Here is an 18,655-nt window from a genome sequence, read left to right as displayed (position 1 = left end):
CTGTTACCTATTTGGGAAAGGGGATCAACATCTCATATCCACAGTCTAAAGTGAGTTTTAGAAGCTGTATACAAAGGTGATAGCGTTTTGCCTTTTCTGCAATTGCTCTTTGATGATTGGCATCAAGAATCAGGCAGTGTGTTAGAAAGACCTTGACACATCCCTTAGCGACTTCCAACACCTTGCAGGCACGGACGGCATTCACAAACATTGGCTTTCCATGAATAAAATTCTAACACTTCCATACAAAGATATCCAGTGCCTGCCCTTCATCGCCTCAGCTGTGACACACAGCCTTCCAACAGCAGCCTCAATTCACAGCTCCGCCTGAAATATTGTCACTCTGGCAATTAAGTTTGCAAAGCTCATGGCAGTAGTAGTAAAACACAAAGCCTGCAGTACACAGAGTTTAATGTTACTGAGCAAAACTGCTAAAAGTAGCCTCGTGGAATTATAGATATGTGGGCAAGTTTGTGCATGCATTTAATGAACTGAGCTAAAAATATACTATGAAACATATTTTAATGATTGAAAAAGATGCAGAAAAATATGCTGCTCATCTGTAATGAATGATTTTCTGTAATACTCCCTGTGCCTATAACGTGGAAAACTCTTTATATCTGTACACAGACCACAGTCTGGCATGCTCAGAACAGAGAGCTGCAGACATGGATGGATGCTGATGTGCACAATTGCCCACCCTGTGCATGTGCATCCAGAATTTTTACAGGCTGATGTGCACAGCCACTGCTAAAAAGTGCGTGTAGTTCATGGTCCCTGCTGTAATCTAAAATTCTCTCTCACTGCATGCAAACCAATATTAAAATTAAAAGCTCCTTATCTTTAGGGAGCCAGGACAAAGTTAAATAATATTCATGTAACAGTGTGTGTACATGTGGGATTGTATGTGGAAATAATGGAACTACTATCAGTAATACCTTTAGTGTGCTAACACTATTTTTAAGCACTTCCAGAAGTGTTCAGAAATGTTACAGTCATATCTTATTTTTAATGCTAATTAATTTGTATGAAGAGAAATATTTAACATAAATTAGATTTACTAAAGGTTTGGGCAATAATCTGGCACGTTTGGAGAAGTATGGAGTAAAAAACTTTTTATGAAGCAAATGAGAAGATTTGACTTATAAAGCTTGATACAGTCTTGGGTGAGAGAGAACATAACAAAGACTCTCACAGGGATTAAGAAAACTAGATGAAAACCAGGTGAATGGGTAGTGTAACAGCAGATGATCTGAAAAAAGTTGTTAAAAGCAGGAACAACTAAACAAATGTTTACACAGAAAGAAAATCACAATGGATAATTTTAGCTTTGGGGCATTTTTCTGCCTTTGTATCCAATGGAGAGAGATGTGCATTTAAAGTACTATTTTCAGGATCATGTCTGGGCTACGGGCAGTCCTTGTGAATGTCCCTCAGAACAGGGCTCTAATTAAATCCTAACTACTGCATTCAAAGACCCAATTCTTTCTCCTGAGCAGAACATCTGGTTCACAACACTGTGAATTGAACCTGCGACATGGTTCACAACACTGTGCTCTGAAAATGAATAATGGATCTGTGACAGATCGTGTAAGTGAAGAACGAGGGAAGGTGATGTTGTCAAGATGTAAACGGTAGAGAGACAAGAGCACCCGGGGGAACGTGTGCTGAATTGTTCCTGGGGATGAGCAGAGACTGCAGAACAGCACAAAAGGAGTTCAGGCCCAAGAGGATAGGAAGAAAATGGAGAATGATTTGAAAACAGAGCTTGAGTAGTCCCAGGGGTGAGCCACCTCCTGCCCTTGGAGTGGTGAGGGAAAAACACCTATCTGGTGATTTATTATGAAAACATTGGTTATTGGAAAAAAAACAGTGTTAGAGTGAAATAGGTGTGCCCAAACTGGTGACTACTGCAATGCTTGCTCCAGCACACCAGGATAAATATGGGAAATACTGTATTGAATACTGAACTCTTGAATGCCATTATGAGTATTTAAGATGTGTCCACTGACAGATTCACATTGCCCCTTTTATCATCAATTTTAACCAGTGAGATCTAAACTAGGAGCCACATGATATGTTTGAGACACAAGGAAATAGCTTTATATGAGCAAAAATTGACATGCAGGTGACCATATACACTAGAGAAAAACTGAAGAGGCACAAAATGGAATGCAGAATAACTGTTATATTTGCAGTTCTTCTGATGAATGAATGCAGATACCCAAGGAATTTGTAAAATCGATGCAGGGAACCAGGTTTAAAATATTTATTAATACAGTGTATAATGTATGTGAAAGTTATGGTGCACCAATATTAATGGGGACGTATAATAATAATACGTGTATTTTTCTAGATGATTTGAATATTATGAATTTATCTAGGATTAAAAATTCTCCCAAAGGAATAGGAGTTCCTATTCCCCAGAAAGTAAGTTTGTAGGCAGCCTATATTGCAGTTGTCCCATTTATGGGCATCTTTAGTGTTCTTTTGAAGCCCTTTGTGTTTCATCTGTCACAGGGAGTGCAGAAGAGATGATGGACAATTGTTCTGCTCTAGTTTGGCAGTATTTGTGTTCCAGGTTTGTACACATTTAAGGGCCATTTAGCAGTGAATCTGGGATGCTCAGAAATCTGAGAATTTCTCAGGCACGTGGGAGTTTCATCCTTATCTTGAAGCCCAAGAACAAGGAAGTTTTGGAGAAAGTGAGGCTGGCAGCAGAAATCAAAGAAGTGGGGAATGTGCATGACAACTTTGACATTTCCTCCCTTGTTGTGTCCTGTAGCAGTGACTCTGGACAAAGCTGTGCGAGGCAGGCTGTCAGATGGTGAGGAAATAAATAAAAGTTTAGGGTGCACTGGTGATGGCATTTCGTAGCACAAGTTGGAGAGGGAACGTCAAAGGTGATGTGATTTGAATATAAAGAGAAAACAGGAGATGGGTGTGTGATGGAGATTTGCCCTGGATAAGAGCAGGAAAAAATGGAAATGCAAGACCTGCAAAGGGATATGAAAGTCCCAATATATGATTTATGTTAGGAATATGTGTCCTAAATAGCTTGGTGATACTTTACAGTGGGTTACTATTTTCAGATGACTAGAAGAATGACCTCTGGGACGTTGGGACCATCTCTGGGAATTTAAAAGCAACCATACTGGGTCAGGTCAGGAATCCAATCTTGTTTCCAGTAGAAGTTGCAGCCCATGCTAAGGCAGAGTACAGGAGTGATAAACCAACAAAGAGAATTTCTGTCTAGACCTTTCCAGTTTTCATTAGTTTGTGATGCAGGGATTGTGTTTAATAACCCCTAAAAGAATTTGCTTTTCTAACTGTTTTGTGAGCTCATAGAAAACTTTCAGCTCATGTGCCTTGTGTGAGATTTTCCCTTATTTTTTTGAAACTTCAACTTCATGTTCTGTCTTAATTCCTGGATTTAACACTGGAAGACGCAGTGAAAAATTGTATTTTCCTGACATCTCTCAGTACACTGATTATTCATCGCTCCAACCACCTCTCTTGTTCATCACTCCCAATAATATTCTTCTTCAGAAAGTCACTCCTATGTTGGTTAGAAACTTTTAAATTTTGTTCTTAACTGACATTATTTCACCACCATCTTAAAATTTATTTTTTACAGTTGGACATCAACAAGTTGCAGTTGATTTTTTTGTCCTTCTCCATTCACTTTATATTGCTATTTACTGAGTTTTGTTATTGGCTTCGTTTTTGACTTTCTTTTTTTTTAGATTGACAGACAAAAGTATCTGGCAGGGTTAACTTAAACCTAATTTAACCTAAATTTAACCTGAATTTAATCCAAATTTTGACTTTGAATCTAAATTTCTCCAAGAAGTTTCAGTGAATTTTGCACTTATCTTATTTTGCTTGGTTCTGATGCCCAAGTGCTTACTCTCCCTGTCCTAAGGATCAGAAGAAGGCCATAAACCCATGAGCAGTTGACTGGAAAGCCGTATGTCAGACAAGTGGCCAGAGGGAGCAGAGCCACCATCAGTCCATCATGCTGATGACCAGCTGATGAAATTCACAGCATGATATAAAGAATTCCTTCCTGAGCAAGGGTCAGTGAGTGAGCAACAACAGCTGAGAGCTTGTTTGTCTCGGGCATTGATCAGTGCATATTTTCAATCTTCTGAAATATCATCCCATTTGAAGCCGTCACAGTCAGGAGTTTATTCACGACACAAAACCTCCAGCATAAACATGGTTGAATCCTGGAAGAAAACTAACAGAGACAACAGCTTTGTCCCATTTCCTTTGTTTGTATAATTAATGTTCAACATTAAGTGTTCACTGGGCTGACACATCCATGGTGCCAGCAAAGTAAATTCATTCAAATTCAAACAGTTTCTCTTGTATTTTTTTTGGAGCTATACGGTACATTTGTTCAGCTCCCTGGTAATACTTTAAAAGCTAATTAGTTTGAAAAGTAAACAAATATGCAAATATACATCAAGAAGTTCCAGTTTGTTGTCTCTGACATTTTGGGTTGAAAAAGCCCAAGAAGAGTGAACCATGACTTCACTGAGTTACTGACAGTGCTGTTGTTTCTATTTCCTGTTGATACTTTCTTTATCCAGACTAACTTAAAAAGAATTGAAACCATTTCTTCTATTTGTGCAAATTTTCAGCTGAAACAAGTCAGCAAAACAGGGATAGTGGGGAGAAGCCCACAAGTGCCCAGGAGATCAGCAGGAGGTGAGATATTTATGCACAAAGATAACAGACCCCTCAGACAGCTCACCTACATCAGCCAGGGATGACAGGCCTGAGACTGCCAGAGTGAAAACAGGAATGAACAGGGCAGAGAAGGAGAATGGGAAACCTGTGGCAGCTCTGTCCTGTTGTGCCTCTTCCCAGTCCAGCTTGGGCTGTGCACTGATCTGAGAAGTTTGGGGTCAAGGATTCCCTCCCTGACTCTGTCTCTGTTGCAGTTCCTGACCAGGAGCTCCAGTGGTAGCAGCCAACCTCCTCTCTGCTCCATGCACTGACACCCTTGTCCCGACTGTAAATGGGCAGGTACAGCAATTTGCTGTTCATTAGTGGTTAGTTACCCCAAAGATCTCAGTATTCAACTGTGCCATTGAAACATCTGCACTCACGTCGTCTCACCAGCTTTGTCTGGGTGCAAGAGACCATGAGCTCAGCTTTGCTCCTTGCAGGTGTTCATCAGGATTTGGGAACCAGAGTTGTTTCTGGATGCCACAGTGCTGGTATTCCATGAGGCTGTTCCCTAGGCATAACCAGTGAGTCGAAAGACAAAGTTAAGGCCTTCCAGATCTAGACAGAAACTTAGATTTTTTCAATGACACTTAGCTATAGACTGAAAAATGTCCAGTAACTTATCAAAGGCAGTAATTAGTAACAATGATGATGATGATAATAATATATTAATTAATTAATTACCTTGATATACGGGACCTCCTGGTACACATTTCTAAGGGAACAGTCAAATTCTTAAATCCCTTAGTCAAAAATTATGCCTGGGCACCTAACATTCTCTGACACGATAATTATTTAGGACCTAATGCTATCTCACTGAGTAAGAAAGTTTCTCACAAGACTGTCTCCTGGTCTCAGGAAGTCCTGCCATTAGATTTTTGTTCCAGAATCATTAATTCACTAGTCTCTCTCTCAGTATGACACTGTGCTTGCACATCAATCTCTTAGAATGGTCTTTTAGTCTAAAATTGTGGTTCCAGCATGGCTGAATACTGTTTATTGATGTGAAAAAAAAAATCTGATCCTGAAAGTATTAACATATATATTCAGGTATTGAAGAGATGATTTTTCCCACAGAGAGAATTATGATTTTTAAATAAGAGAAGGGCTGTGATGCATGAAACTGTGAGAAGGTGATTGCAATATCAAAGGAGAAAAAGGGAAAAATGAACTTCCCAATTATTTCAGTAACTTTACTTGCTCAATAGTGTGTAAATTATTGTAATTTATTTATATGAAATTTGTGTAAGCAATATTTTTCTTGGTTCACTGATTTCTCAGAAAAACAATTCTTGTGAAGTTTCCTGTAGGTTTCTTTTTGTAGTGATTGAAACAAAACCCACGTCCTAAAGCTATTATTGTAGCAACAAGGATTTTCTGGCTGCATTACTTGTTCACAGATGGTTAGCCTTTGACATGGCAATGAGATTGTTCACTCCTGCAAGATGTTAGCACAGATCAATAAGAAAACTGTCTTACAGAGAGAGCACCTGTTTGTCAACCAAGCCCGCCTTAAAGGTATTGCTGATATTACATTTTTGTTTGTTCAGTGGAAAGTCAGTAGTTTTTCTGGCTGCAGGGTTAAATTCCTTCTTTGTTAGTGTGCAGTTTGATAGGAGAAGGCTCCCACTGGAACAAGAGGGAAGCCCACACCTTTGCAGTGCTGGATAACTTGGTAGGTTGGGCTTGAAAATCTGTTCCTTTTACTCCTTTTAGGGCCATGGCTATTGCAAGTGCTAGTTTGGTTTTCTGCCAAGCAAAAAAGCGTCTTTCAGGTTTTAAAAGAAATATTTGGGGATGGCTTTATCCAGCTTGTGGCTCACAGGGAACAGGACCTCTGCCAATTTACCAGTGATAGTAAAATATGTGTTATAACATGTCACTGGACTACAAGACCCAGAATAAAAAGGATAAGAAAAATCTGAAGGCCCAGGAAATAATGTGAGTGTAACTAGAAAAAAAGTGAACTGATATACCTGGGGAAAATAAGTATTCAAACATTAATGCTGGAAAATTGCCAACTGCTGAAGTGGGGATAGAAAAAGTAGGAAAGTGATGGCAGTTTCTCCAAGAGCAGGAGTTAATAGTGTCTTTCCTTGTTGAGAACACTGCTGGGAAGCACAGAGCACCATTTCAATTAGATATGGCATTCGTCTTCCATCTCAGACTGTTGGCTGGATTTTCTATTACAGAGCATCTGTCTCTGTTTCTACACCCTGTTTTTTATTCCTTGTCCATCTCCACAGTTCTGGCGAGCCCAGGCAGTAATAAATACCAATCTATCTGGTTGTTCATACACTGATGATCAAATATTCTTGAAACTTGATTAACTTGTGCTGGTTATCTATGTTTTAGTTAATAATAATGAAGAGCTGAGTAGACATAAGTGCTGGACTGGGAAAATAGGGCAGATTTTCTCTCTTTAATGGAGATAATACTCATCCAATTTACAGCACAGAATTTTTATCACTTTTAATAATAATGTAATTGTTACATAGTGGAATTTTAAAAACATCAGTGATGACAATGATGCTGAGAAGAGCCGTGGACATCAGTGAAGTGGTGGGGACAGGCTCGTGAAGAAAGAGGAAGAGAAGCAGCAAATGCACAGCTTGTCTAAGTGGTGATAATGATGATGGGGGATGTGATGACCATCTGAAACACATCTGATGTCTGTAAACGTGGAACAGGGAATAGTTGTGTTCAGTTGGTCATAGCATCACAATTAGTGTTAATGAGGAAAACTGAGTAAAAGAAAACAGAACATTCTTTTTCTGTTCAGCCCAATGGTAGATCCCATTAAATGCTAGAATGGCATCTTCAAAGGATGCACAAGCAGAAGTCCAACTGCTTAAATAATGTGAAAATAAATTGAGCAAGGTTCTCATGACTGTGTGGAGGGAAACATTTTGATACTGGGAAAGAACTGGGCAAGATGACCTCTTCTGCTTTTAATTACCAGCACACCATCAAGGAGAGTTGGCAGAGCTGTCCTGTTTCTAGTTCACAGGCTTTTCCCTTTTTTTTTTTTTCCCCCAATGAAAGCCCAGTTTATATTTAACATTATCCAAAACGTTTTAAACATGGAAATGCAGGCAGCTGAATTGAGGGGTCAGAGCATTGGGGTCCTTTCTCTGGTGGGGCTCACCTGGAGCCGCATCCACATGAACCCTGTGGGATGGCACTTAAACCTGAGCTCTCTGACACAAAACCTTGGGGGTTGAATGGAATGGGGTTTTTCCAACTAGCTCAAAAGTGGACTAAGCTGGACATAAATCAGGACAAGTCTAAGAGCTGAGGGAGCCAAGGACCCCTTGGAGGCAGTGCTGGAATTAGCACAGAATCTGCAACACATCAGATGAGCTGCTTCTCCTCAGGAAGCTGCAGGACATGCCCAGGACACGTGCATGTATCTTTTTTCTTTTTGCATAATTTCCTTGGAATAGATCACTTGGATCATTTTGGAACAAAAGTTGAATTTATTTTTATCTTAGTGTAAAATGGTTCCTTTGTGACCATGAGACATAGCTCAAATAATTCCTTACTTCCTTCTTTGTCTGGACTTCAGCATTCAAGACACTTTCCCCTTTTTAGTGATGATGTGAGTATGGTGTAGTTTACTGGCTGTAGTACTATGTAGAAACTGGGAATCATTTGCTAAAAGTAGTTGAGTTGTATGAATTATAACACACCCAGACAGGCATTTTATCTTGAATTGAAATTTGTTGACACTGGCCAGTGAAATGTCAATGTTTTTCATCAAAAAGATTTTAGTTTTTGAAAAAAACTGTTTAAAAAGCAACTTTTAATTGAACAATCTGATTCCACATTCTCTTAGACAGTGTTTGCATGAATATTGATCATCACCAAGGGTAAACAGGGGAGAGAAAAATAAATGTGTTTTCTGCCTAGCCTCTTAGGTTCTGCTAACTGCAGAGCTCCCTGCATATTGCTACTGTTTAACTAATAAAAAATAAATTAATAAAAATTTCAAGCCAATGTTGTAATGTGTCACATGTTGCTTTCAAAGTAGGAAATTATTTGCTCACTAGACTGCCTGTATTTCCGCTTGAGTATGCAGGCCTTTTTATCCACATTATAAAGGAACAGAGTGAACTGAATTGCACATGTATTCAAAGGAGCAGTACAAATCTGAACAGCAGCCAGGTGATCAATTATTAGGAGGTAGTACTGTATTGTGTTGTTCACCAGGAGCTCCCAGAGAGAAGAGAAAGAAATTGTCAGAGAAAGAAACATTCAATGCAGTTGAAAAAAAAAGGTAAAGAGGGAGAGAGTGAGGGAGAGTGGGGAACCAGAATAAATCAGGGTTAAAATTGTATGCAGAGAGGTGGAGCGGAAAGACAGAGCAAATCAAGGTGGCAGGAAATAAAATATTGCTCATCAACAGAAATAGGGAGGAGAGAGACATCAAAACATGGAGACTCATGCAAAAAAAAACAGCTAAGGACAGTGACTATGGGAAAATGTAGGAGAAGAGAGGTTTGGGAAATGATTAAAGTAATACAGGAAAAGAGAAAATCGGTCAGACTTGCTTTGTTTGAGATGAATGTCACAAGAACAAAGCCAAAGAAGAAAATAAGAGGTGCCAAAATTATCGTGAAATAAAATATTGCCACTGTCCCTTAAGATTTCAGTGAGGAGGAGGGAACCACCCTCCTACTGAAGCTTCCCACAGAAATGGCTGCACTGATGAGTTGAATTTTGAGAACAATATGGTCTGAATCCCACATCATCCTCTGCTTCCCCCTCTTCCTCAGCCTCAGTTTGGTCCTAACCACAAGTAAAACAGTTCAATCATGCTTAAGTCTGGCGAGAATAGATCATTTTGAGGGGGAATTTTTAAACTTGCTGATTCATAACCACAGTGGAGTAGCCTGAAAGTTAAAATAGATTGAGAGAGAATTCCTTGACTTGTTAATTCATAACTGAAGTATAGCAGCCTGAAAGTTAAAATATTGCTGTTCACATACCCAGTCCCTAACATTTACTGAAGTGCTTGACTGTGCTTGAAGCTAAATAAGGTTCAGAAATGAATGTGCTGTAAATTCCTTAGGCTGGAGACTACCAGGTTCTTCTGCTGCGGATAATGAATGCAGTGTAAAATGCTTTCCATGCAAAAACAACTGATTGCCTCTGAGCCTTTGGTCCCATCCTCTGTCCTTCTGCACCATTGTGCAGCCAGTTCCTGGCAAAGGAATTGTTTGCTCAAATGCAGGACCAGCTGCTGGCCACCACAGTGTGAGTAATTCTAGAAATATATGGGGTGGGATAATGGGCACACTTGTCCACTGAGCAATGCCTGGGAAGTGATTGCTTGGCATTGCTCAGCTGCTGCAGAGGACAGGATTTACTGCTGCTGCTTATCACACACAGCATCTTACAGTGGCACTTGCTTACACGTGCTGTAACTTGCAGTCCTCTGGTTTCCTTCTCATGGGTTTTGTAAGACGTGGTCAACCCCATCGATGAAAATGTTATTGCCACTATGGCAAGTCAACTTATCCCTAAGAGATCCCATTCAAAACACCTTCACTTTGATCCCACCCTGACATCTCAGTTTTATACATTGGCCAAATTTGTTTAGAACCATTCCTTCTTGTTATTTTATTTATTACCATTCTTTGGAAGATTAATGCAGCCTCTGCACTGGTTATAACTCTCTCTATCAGTCTGTCTGTAGTATCTCTGCAATCCCAGCTCTTCATCACTGTGCATTCTTTATGGATCACATTACTTTCACCACTCCTTATCTAACTACTTCATAAAAGCACTTCACACGTTTATAAAGCATGACAAGAGCATTACCATAAACTATGCTACTGTGCTCAGTAAACACATCATAGGCTCTCCATAGGCTAATCACCTTAGTGGATAAAATTATCTGGGTATGAATTTATCTGCAACATTCATATCAAAAGATGAACTGTATAGAGCAACACTGTTTTGCTTTTCCACAAGAATTTAAGTTCCCTGAATCATTTTGTGATGGCTCAGATCCTGGATTTGAAAGTTGGTTTTTGCTCAGCTTCTTTGTAATCAGTGGATTATTTTCTAAATATTTTTTTAAAATCCTAAAAGTATGACATTTTCATGTACCATATAAAAAATGCAAAGGGTGTATCATGAGCATAATAAGCAATTTTGTATCTCTTTTAAGGCTGAAGGGAAAATTAATACAGTTTCCCAGTTTGGAGAGTAGTTTGGTGATGAAGGCATTCAGTGAAAGCCAAATCAGTTTTAGAGATCTGGTGCTTGGGGAAAACCTGTTGGGCAAAAGTGAGACTCTGGCAGGACAAAGCTGTGCTTGCATAGTTGGCATGGAATAATTTCTAAATCCTTTCTTAGTAACTACTTCTCATGCACGCTTCTATATTCGTTTCTCATCAGCAGCTGTGACTGAATCACTTATTTCTTATCAACTTAATTATTCCATCCAAAAAGAGAGTAGTCCTGTCTTCCTTTCATTCTGTGTTTTTCCTGAAACTTAAAACTGATTCTTTGGATGCCTTTTGCTGGCAGCATTTAGAACAACATTTAGAGGTAACAAGAACAATATTTTGTGGTTCACTCAAATTTTATTGTTAGGGTATTTTCAGGCCTAATTCCACTTTGGATTTTCGCTGTTCTCTGGCAAGGAACTAGAGATGTCAATTATGGAAATGTTCATTTATGTTCAGCAGCAGAAATGTACATTTCTCCACAGCTTTGATACCTAGAAAATTTGTTCTGGGCAAGAATTGTGCAGCTGCAAAGCAATGATCAGAATAGCACAGCAGGTCTTTTTAATCTCTAGTTTATACTGCTGCCTGCAGTTTAAGTTATAGGAGGAGCACTGGCTTCAATGCAGGCATATTACATCTATTTTGTCCAAACTCATTTTTTTATCCTCTCTGACATATCAAATATTAAATTTTCCAAACCACCCAAGTGACTAAGAGCAAGATTTTTTTTAAAGTACTTACAAGATTTTATGCTCAGCCTTACTGGCATACATCATTTAGACCAAGACATCTTATTTACAAGTGATATAGACCTCTAGGAGTGTCATATCTCACTGAAAGTCAATGAAATTTAGAGTCATAATGCTTATTACTTTTTGATATGGAACTTCAGTTATTTCTCAGAAATAACATTCTTCTCTTTCTGAATTAAGTCCTGCCTCTTCACACACGTCTCTTAATGGCATTCCAGAGCTGTAAATCCCACCAAGACTTCTAATTTCTAACCTCCATTTCTCAAAGTTGCTGTAAGTTGGTCTCCCTTTGAAGTAAAAAAATCTCATTAAAAGACTGAAGATCCCCACTAAGAGAACATTGGATTCTTGCCTGCCTTGTGAGTTACATATCTGGGTTTTGTAGTTCATCAGTACTAGAGTGCTGATAGTCCTTATTACAATTCCCTTGCCGTACTCCCTGTGACTAAAAAGCAACCAGTCCTGTGGGGATTGGGTATGGCCCTGGCAGGGACAGCTCCACACAAAAGAAGTGGGATTTTCTCATAGATTCTGTCATTTTGGGGTATATTGTACACATGCATGCAAAATCCTAATTAAAACTACTCATAACCCTGCTTAAATAAGAGCTAGGAGCAGATTCCTCATCAGCATTCCTCTCCAGCCACCCTTGCCCTGTTGTCCCCTCGCCTTCCTCAGCCTTGCTGGTTATTCCACTGCCTTTGGAACTGCAATGTGCCAGAGGCAGGAGCTGCTAGAAGGCTGCCTTGTTGTTCTGGATACCATTTTCCCTTTGATTCATCTGTAAGATTTTTTTTTTTTTTTTTAATATGCATAGGAAAAAGGTCCTGTGCAAATTTCTCAGGAGATCAATTTGCAAGACTCTTTAGTAGAAAAACCTATTCTCTGGTGTGTATATTGGTTTGATATGGAAATCCATAAGCCAGCCCTAGATCCAATCACAGCTCACATGCTGGTGTGCTCTGGGTTTTCTTTGTGAATTCAAGAGTAGAATCCACATCATTTCTCCTTTACAGAAAATACATGTTTTTAATTTCTGCGAATAAACCAGTTTGTGAGGATCAGAGTCTATTCTATTCTGGGTGTAAGTATAAGAATCTGTAAATCTCTCAGATAAAAAGCCTCCTGTGGCTGATGGCAGAGAGCATTAGCAGAAAATTGTAAAAGACTACAAATCCTTGTGCTAATTAGAGCTTTGCATATCCTTGCTTCCCCTATTATACTGAATGGGAAATAAAATACAAATGGAAAAAAAAAGAAGTTAATATTAAACTGAAATATTAACATTCTGCTGAACAAAATATTTTAAAGATATTATTTTCCTCTAAAAGTTCCTTTGTTATTCATTTTTGCAGAAAAGTTTGATTTTATAAAAATGGCCTTTTCTGTCACAATTACTCTCAAGAGCTTCTAAGATAAATAACCAGAGATGCCTGTGATAATGCACATTGCCCCTCTTAGCTCAGGAATTCTGACTCCAGAATCAATCAGAACTTTGGCTGAGTGTGGAATGAATTTTCTCATGTAACTGACCTGCTTCGCCCAGCAGCTCTTCTCCAGACTCTGATCATGGACCAGCACAAAGCAAGACAATCTTATTATTGGTCTTACTAAAATAGGGGTGTTGTGCCATGACACAGGACCTGGGCCCTCAACCTACAGGAATGTTGCACCATCCCCTGGGAAAGAGTCCTGTGGGCTCTCAGAGCTGTGACCTCCAGGAGTGCTCTCTTAAGTCATCTGGACATCAGAAGAACCTCAAAAGGATTTTAAAATTTAACACAAGGTGCATTTCCACAGGAAAACAAATTTCCCTAGCCGTGGTCCTCTTGTTCTGGTCTTTTGTCGAGAAGCAGCAGTTTCTTTAAGGGGGTACCTGCATCTCCAGGACCCTTTCACAGCAACGGAATTCAATAAAACAATATCCCAACCCAAAACTTAATGACCCACAGCAGGAGTCACTGATGTTGCTGCTGTTGCATAGAGTCTTCCCAATATGAAAATAATATAGATCTTGCATAATGAACAATGAAATACTGAATATTAATGAGAATATAAATAGAAACTTAGGAAACAGACCACTGCAGTCTATTCTGATCCACTGGGCTAAAAAAAGCCCCAGTATATAAGCAGGGGACTTGCAGAACATGTGTGGAGCGTTCCAAATTCCCACGGTTATGGTAACTCCATCCATAAAGAAAAGCCCATTAATTTATTTGTATCAGTTACCATAATGGAAAAGAATTAAGTGAGGAATAATGTTAATGTGTTATACTTAGATCAATTTTTTGATGGTATCTTTGTGTTACATCATGTTTATAAGCCAAATTCAGCTGTTTTGTTACTTCATTGATGGCAATTATCCTTGACCTTGTGAAAATGAGTGAAAACCCTAAGCCCTCTCTGATTGCTCTGCAAATGCATCCTGTAACCTTGATACATTTCCTTCTGGAGCAGATACAGAATGTCAGTGGATTATATGTAAAAGAAAAATTGAGTGTAATTGCACTGTGGCTATGAGGAGTCTTTTATTTGTTCACTTGTGAAGTGGCTCGTGGCGTAGCATGGGACTTTGTTTTTCCATCTGTTACATATTCCTGTCAGAAGCAAAAATGTTACTTTGTAAGTTCCATAGTAGTGGCTTATTATTTCTTAAAGTAAAGTATAGTATTTTCCCCTGTGCACACTGTAGTCTGTAGTTCTGGCACATTAGCTGGCATAAACATTTTGATTAAAGCTTATGAATGTATTAATTACACCTGGGAAGTTTCCAGAGCTTATTCAAACTGAAAACTCTTTAAACTGCAGCCCCCAAACCTGAAGTCTTTATAGTAAATGTAAAAAAGGCTGACACAGGGTTGTTTTTTTCTTTCTCTTGGATGTTTGTATAAAGACATGAGGTGGCAAGGGTGCAAATTTTTTTACCCATTAGTTTCTGTGAGCACTTTTTCAGCAAGTCTACAAGAGTCTGAAGGATTTTTACTGTCACATTGTTAAACATTTGTTTGCAGTCTATAGAACTTTAATTCTCTTTTAAATTTTCTCTGTTCTCCTAGGTCTAGCAGCAGCATGTGCATATCCTTAAGCATTTTCAGAATAACATATGGGTATATGACCTTAGCAGGATGATAGCACTGGCACTTAGACTGGCTACTTGAGGCTGTACAAATAAACAGAGCTACCATAAACCAGCTATAGTCCTAATGAACTGTCTGGAAGTGTGGATAAAATTGGTCCATTCGATTTCTTTTGCTTGTATTCCCATGGTGAATTACTAATGGTGTAACAGAGGCAGACTTTGGCCAGCAAAGCCCATGATGTTGTTTGGGCATCGCTAGTTTTTTTGCAAGTAGCACGAGCAAGTTCTTACAACAACCTTCATCTGGATTAGGCTGTGAGGTGCATTTGCAATGAGCTAGAAGCAAATGTAACAGAGGGTCTGAATTCTAAAATCACTGGGCATATGACCCCAAAAAGAAAGGCACATCTTATCTGTCAGCCGTCTGTGCCACCGCCAAGCAGCCCGAGAAGTCTCACCAAAGCTGCTCTGCTCATGCATTCATGCACACATGCATTCATTATGATTGACCTGCCCTAGGAAGGTCCATTAAGTGGAACTCCTTTCAAGCACAGATGGTCCTGAATCGCTTAATGTCTGTCTGGTGGCCAGAATAAGTGAATTCTTGATGGCCTTGGACTTCTGATCACATACATGCAGCCAAGGAGGAAATGAAAACATGTTTATCATTTTGATAAACAACCCCTCTCATTGCTGCAGGATGCTCCATGTAACTCAGCAGAGTCAAATACTATTAAATTGTCATCACTGTCAAAGCAAGAACATATAAGTTTTGCTACCTGAGTCATAGTTAATGACTTCCACAATGTATAACACAAATCAGTAGCGCTGTTTGCCTTTTTTATGTTTGTTTACTGATAAGTTCAGGCTTGGCTGGAATGCAGAGGCAAGTTATAATTTTGAAGCGCAAAATATGCTTTTATTATTGCCTCCTAGCTAGAGATATAAAAAACAGAGATGACTAGAAGATGACTTTTTGGCTTCTGCCAGGCATGCAGTCAGACCCTATAGGTGATTAGATATTTTAAATCACAGCCTCCCACAGCAGGCTCATGCTCATGATAAAATATTTCACTCAGCAGTGTGTAAACTCAAGGTGGCTTTATAACAGGGACAAAAATGAGCATTATTTCAGGAGTTTAGTGTCCTCCAATTGGAACTAAATCATTTTCAGGCATAACAAACAGTTGCCCCTGTTTTACAGTAAGAATTATGTATTATTTCTACAGTTTTCCATTTTAAGTCTATGCAGAACAAGGATTTCTGGAAGCCTAGGGAATGAGCTGAGTTGCAGTGACGCAGTTACCATCTTCAACAGCTCAGAATCCTCCCTGGCAGCCACTTCTGTCCCTCTTGCTTTGGTAGGCATCACATTTCTTTCATGCAAAGTCGAGGGCCCCCCATGAACTGAGTGCTCAGGAAGGATCAGCTGTTCTCACTATCAAGTCTTGCTAATGTTTGGTGTGAAGGAGATCTAAATCATGATAGGATATTTTCATTCGTTTCTTGAAGGAAGATCAATGCTCTTCCTGACCTGCAAGTTCCAACTCCATTTCTAATCTTCTGATTTTCTTGGGGCAGAAGGGAATTATAAAAAAAAAAAAAAAAAAAAAAAGCCAGGTGGATAAAACAGCCATATCATGAAATGTAACTGTCAACATACCATTCAGAAGACACTTACTTTGAGGATTTTAGGGCCCTTTCCTCTTGTTTTAAGTGCAATGGCAAATCCCCTATTGACTTGAATGAGGTGGATGAGGCTGTTATTGTGGAATCAAAGCCAGAAGCTACTGTAGCTCAATAGACCATAAACTTCCAAAAACAGAGACATTTGCGGGGTTTATGACAAGGATTCAAACTCTTGCTGCACTCACAGCCTATCAGGTCTATAATTCACATCTTTTTTCAGGACTCCCGCCATGTAATATCTCACCAGGTCTTCCCATAATCCAGGTGAACCATTGAGAAAAAAAATGGCTCAGGAAAGTCATCAGATATTGAATTAGAGCATTTCTTGCTGGTCTCCAGCCCCACCCCCCCCCCCAAAAGAAGAAAGCTGGAAATGAAAAATAAAAAACACAGAATACAAAGGTATTTTGCATATCCACCTGAATACATTGAGTGGTTTTCAATGGAAAGTGAAGATGAATTCATGTTCCTCTCCCCACTCAATTAATTTCCTCATTTATGCAACTGAAATAGATTTAAATAGAACCTCCCACTCTCAATATATTTGTGGTATAAATGTTTCTGTGAATGATGTAATAAGGAGTACACTTTTTCAATGAGGTGTTCTTCCTGTTCTCTCTGTGTCCATTTATATCTGTGTCTCTTCCCATTTTGTATATGGCTTTTTAAAATTCTCACATGTACATGCATGGCTGGTAAAATCCATACCAGCAAAACACATGGCATGCAATGTACCCAGTAGGTATCCATAGGCTAAACATGTTTTAGTGGAAAGATCTGATCCCACTTAACAGATTTTTCAGGAAAACAGGGTGTATAACATGCAGAACTTTCTCCACGTGAGGTGGATTTTCTCTTCTCTGTCAGCACTGGAAAGGGTCTTTCTATTATTATAATTATTATTATTTGCATACTTTTATAGCCTATGTAGATAAAACTTCCAATTAAAGAATTTAACTGTCTAGCAGTTTAAAAAAATGGTTTTTCATTGCTTTTATAGTTTCACTATGTTTTGTCCCTCCTAAACAACTACACACTTTGAGCTAAATTCTTTACTGCTCCAGCAACTTGAGTTTCACATAGCAATTAAAGGTGTTATAAAGCTTCTCCAGCACAACCCATTATCTTGAATAGATAACCAAATAACCAAGACTAGCTCATGTGGTTCTTAGTACTCATACAGCAAATTCATAGAGAAAATTAAGCATTTAGGTTACTCACAGATATTTACCACACAGTCTATGTAGTCTAAAATTAGAAATGCTTATTACTGTATACATTATCTTTATTGTTGAAGTTGCAATCAATAAAATCACAAATCTCTCTTCTCCTAGGGCATGACCATAAGATGGATTGAACCAATGAGAATCTTTTCATTGCTTTCAGTATGATTTGGATAGGGGAACAGGGAGTTTGTGTGAAGGATTACTTCATAGAAAATGCAAGCATTTGGGGCTGAGTTGATTATCACAATTTCTCTTACTCCTCAGAGACACTTCAAAGACGGTTTGTCAGAGGATGGCTCTCTGAATTGTTGGGATCTCTCTTCTCTGACACCTATTGGCTTTCAAAAAGCTTGTGTTAGCAGGCCAAATGCACCTAATAACTGAGATGCAGCAGCATGTCTCTCCAGATGACTTCAGTATTTACTACAGAGTTAATCTCATGCTTTCAAACTCCACCATATGACACCACCATATGACCAACATCAGGCAAGGGAGATTCCTCCCTGCCTACCTGCCCACTGCTTCACTAAAAATACCACATTTTTAGAAACACCAGGTATCAGGACTCGCTCCTGAGCAGGGAGATGCCACTGGAGTCCCAGACCTACCAAAACCCCTTGCTCACAGCCAGATGTGGATCAGCATCCCCACACTTCTTATTCTCCTACCTGGCTGCACAGCACTACAGAGTCAAAAGCTCTCACTATTCTTTCAAAAAGAGTGAAAGCCAAAGACATGAGTAATGTGGTTTATGCTGTAGTAAAAGTGCTGTGCACTTAGCAATTCTTATTGGCATGAAGAAATAATGTTCTTCTAGAAAATCTTGCACATCCTGCCCTTTAGAGGGCAGCACATGAGGTTTTGTACTAAGTTGAAACAAACCCTGCCAAATTTATGCTGCAATTTCAGAAAGTAGCCAAATATCTG

At 39.1% G+C, this 18,655-nt stretch overlaps 1 protein-coding gene across 1 annotated transcript in view; it reads left to right on the top strand.

Annotated features, from left to right (window-relative positions):
• Positions 1–18,655, top strand: part of TAFA1 (TAFA chemokine like family member 1) — a 224,550-nt gene that overhangs the window by 151,333 nt on the left and 54,562 nt on the right. The gene's annotated exons all lie outside the window — the stretch shown is intronic.

The sequence above is a fragment of the Corvus kubaryi genome, unplaced genomic scaffold (genome assembly GCF_017639235.1).
Source record: "Corvus kubaryi isolate FWS band 111438036 unplaced genomic scaffold, C.kubaryi_AGA036_p1.0 136, whole genome shotgun sequence".
NCBI lineage: Eukaryota > Metazoa > Chordata > Aves > Passeriformes > Corvidae > Corvus > Corvus kubaryi.
Note: the sequence above shows the minus strand (reverse complement) of the source record. Positions and strands in the feature narration are given on the sequence as shown.